Raw genomic sequence first — 3,980 nt, 5'->3', positions numbered from 1 at the left:
TTTTGAGTTCTTCATCTAGCTATTCATAATATATTCTGCTTCAATACATTGTTATAATAGTTTATAATTGGTTTTTTTATTGACGTACGATAGGACTCCACTGCGGTGTGCAGGAGTCTTTTGAGTTCTTCATCTAGCTATTCTTGAGTGAGTGTATAATCCACTATAATACATAATATTGATACAAAAAAGTAATTATGATTTAATAATATCACATATTATATTATATACTAATTATTCATTTTTCTAACAGCGTTGTGAGTCAGCTGTCTTCTTATACTGGTCTTCGATACACATTGGCCAGTTTTTCTTCGTCGTTGACTGCTTATGGTCCATTATTTATTTTTTTAGCAGCATGCATTTGTGGGTATGTTTCAAACTAATCTAAATTTTTGTTACAATCTGATAAAATTTGATGGATGAAAATGATTATTTTCCTCTTAAAACATGTGATATCTATTTTTTTTATATATGTAATCTTTATTGTTTTTGTGTCAGGATGGAGTATGTGCAGTGGACTGCGAGGAGTTTTCAGGCTAAAGTTTTAGGTATGATACTGATGGTGGGCGGAGGCTGTATCGTGGGATTTTTATCAGGGCCCCACCATCAGTATCATGCACTCTCCTGTTGTTAGCCACAGTGGGATGGATACACGAGAGCTTAGAGATGACTGGTTTCGTGGTCCACTTCTAGTTTTAGTTGCATTAGCTGCCTCGGTTTGGTATATTTTTCTTTATGCTTTTGTAATTATGAAGAATCTTTGATTATAATCTTCAGATTGTAAGTTTTTTCTTCTATCTTAAAATTTATATTAATACCGTTGTCGTTCTTTATGCTTTTGTAATTGGTTATTCTATCTAACAACATAATTTATGTTTTATTTTTCTTGTATCTTCAATAGAAGAATGTGGCAGCACAGTATGGATCAGCCATATGGTTGAGTTTCTACATAACTGTTGCGGGTACGCTCAAGACTTTGGCAGCAGCTGGGATGTTAGAGGTGAGATCTCCATTTGCATGGAAGATTATAGCAGACATCATATTGGTCTGCTATACATATTCGGTGAGTTCTATAAAAAAGAATAATAATGTATTTTGTTTTATGCATTACTTCTTTGTTTCAAATGATTTCTAATTTGAAACTTTTTTGTTCAGGGTGTCGTTGTTTCGGGTCTTGCTTCATTTCTCCAAATCACACTCGCTAGGATGAGAGATCTCGTCTTCGTAGCCGCATTGCCCAATCTCATTAGTCTTTGTTATGGTGATGAGTTTGGTAGCATTGAGGGATGTTATCAATGACTAAAATTTTGCCGAAAATATCGTTTTTTTTTTTTTTTTTTTTCCAGTCTCGAAACTTTCCTTACTTACCAACATAATATCGCTCGAATTTCTAAAATTTCGCTATATTTCGGGAAAGATATGATATTTTGAAGAATATTCCGCATCGATCTCTCACTGATAAATTAATACCACTCAAATTTATGCTAAAAAGCCAACAAAGTGGTTAACAAGGTTTAAACCTTGTTTGACCATGAAACACACAAACATCTCAACCAACTCTGCTGTTTGTGTGTTTAAGAGAGGACCTCCTTACTTTAAGAATTTGAGAACTTTCACTATTTTACACTAGTATATGAGTATATGACCTAATTTAATGATGTCAACCGTTGATCCTTTAGATTTCTATGCAAGAATGATGTCTATAAAAAATCAACCAAATTCATAATCATTTGGTCATTCAAAATCGTGTAAACAAATGTAGTTGGTTAGATAAAATTAAAACGAAAATTGTGCCAATCAAACGGTTAAACGTTTTCCGGTTTAGTTAATTTTTTGTAGGATTCATACTTATGTATGTAACTAGAGAATGAATGGTTTATATTATTAAACGACATGCTATAAATAAAAAAATCCTCACTTTTCAAGTTTAAGGAGGTCCTCTCTAGAGCCTCCCTATATATGAGACCCGTTTTAGAGAGGACCTCCTTACTTCAAGAATTTGAGGACTTTCACTATTTTACAGTAGTATGTGACCTAATTTAATGATTTCAACCGTTGGCGAAACTACACTATATATATATATATATATATATATCTATAAATATCTATATATATATATATTTATATATGCAAAACTATAAGGGCAAAAGTACTCATGTAATTTACGATTTGTACAAAAAATATGTATATATGCTTTGATGGCCTAGTCTCACATTGAGTTTCTACCATAAAAAAAAAAAATTTGAGATAACTTTTTAAGAATTGTAGCAATCCAGCATATACTATGTCACTTTAAATTACTACAACTCACTATGTAATAATGTTTATTCAAGATTTTCTTTTGAAATATAGTAGATAATTGATCAAATAAACATCTACAAAAGTTTCATTTAAAATTTCTATGTTTTTCTTCAAATTTTCATCATTTTTCTTGATCTTTTACCGATATCGATATATTCTCGATATTTCCATCGAAATTTCCACTTTTTGTACCATCGATATGTCCTCGACACTCGAAATTTTGGTCATTGGATCTTATACATCTGGGAAGGTAATTTTTTTTTTCTTCTGTTTAGCCATTTTGGTTTTAATACGAACTTATTATTTTGTTCATAACTAATGTTTCTAATTTTTCAATAAACTTGACATTTTGGGGGCGATTTCCATCATGGTTGGGATTTTCGTGTTTCTTGGGGAAAGGTGCATGATCCCACACGCCCGACATTCCTACCTGCACCGCACTCATCACCTCTATCAGCCGGAGCGACGACTGTACGAGAGGCAGATGAGTTATCTGTAATAGAGCCGGGAGAGTAAGAGTGACGATAGCAGCCAGAGGCATGTCAGTCACAAGAGAGGCCAGAGACAAAGTAGGCAGTGCTAGAGGCAGAGATACAGTTGTCAGAGCCAGAGGCAGAGCTGCCAGAGTTGGAGGCAAAGCAGCCAGAGTGGCCGAGAGAGGCAGAGGTGAGAGAGTAGCTAGAGCTGGAGTCATAGTCAGATCGGCTGAGAGAGGCAGAGCTGAGATAGCTAGAGGTAGACACTTCTACACAGGAGAGGATGGAGATAGAGGAGTCAGAGCAGCTAGAGGCTGACGAGTCCTCGGAGACACGGTTAGAGCGGTCGAGAGAGGCAGAGCTTAGAGAGGCAGAGCTGCTTGAACAGGATTCCATACAAGATAGGCTGGAGGCAGAGCAGCCAGTGTGAGAGAGTCAAGGTTGCCCAGACTAGAGCAGCTAGACGAGGAGAGGTTGGAGGCAGAGCAGCCAGGGCCGATAGAGCCAATAGAAGAGAGGCCGGAGGTAGATAAGTTAGATCCTGAGGCAGAGCAGTTAGAGCTAGTGACACCTGCACTTAAGCAGTTGCATCAGCCGCATGCATTCCATCGCCACACTAGTCACAGCAGTGCACTACTTTTGTCTTTGAAGAAATTGCAAGAGGAAGAAATAGTGAGTTGGCACAGAGAGTTTCTCATTCTAGAGAAAAGGACCTATATATGTAGAATTATATATTTGGGATTTACTTTCCTTGAAGGTTGCTCAATTTCCATTCGAGACAACTAGTATATTATGATAAGTTGATGTTAGTAGGTTAATGTGGTAATATTTTCCTATGAACTCCACTTGATGGTAGGTTAATGTGGTAATTGTGGTTCCATTCTTAATTTTACTCACTGCACGGGGCCTGCTTTATAGCTTGGTTTGGAATTACTTTCTTCATATTGCTAGAATACTTGCTTCCTAATGATATTTTTCAAAAAATATAGGGGATTATTCTTCCCTCGTAGTGGAGCTGATAAGCATATCTAAAATTTTACTCCAATGAGAATTTCCTTGTGAAGTCTGCTTATCTATCATTGTTCACAGGTACTGATAACTGGAAATGGGATCTTCCTCCCAAGGTTATAGCCTTCATATGGTCTCAGTGTTGGAGAAGAAAGATCCCACATTGGAAAAGTGACAAATAAAATATAACTTATA

General features: G+C 36.1%; 1 long non-coding RNA gene across 1 annotated transcript; it reads left to right on the top strand.

Annotated features, from left to right (window-relative positions):
- Positions 1–253: 253 nt before the first annotated feature.
- LOC133718756 (uncharacterized) lies at positions 254–1,292 on the top strand. Its single transcript, XR_009850556.1, has 3 exons — positions 254–367; positions 499–1,063; positions 1,156–1,292. It is a non-coding gene; the product is annotated as an uncharacterized LOC133718756 (long non-coding RNA).
- The last annotated feature ends 2,688 nt before the right edge of the window (positions 1,293–3,980 follow it).

The sequence above is a fragment of the Rosa rugosa genome, chromosome 1 (assembly GCF_958449725.1).
Source record: "Rosa rugosa chromosome 1, drRosRugo1.1, whole genome shotgun sequence".
Lineage (NCBI taxonomy): Eukaryota > Viridiplantae > Streptophyta > Magnoliopsida > Rosales > Rosaceae > Rosa > Rosa rugosa.
Note: the sequence above shows the minus strand (reverse complement) of the source record. Positions and strands in the feature narration are given on the sequence as shown.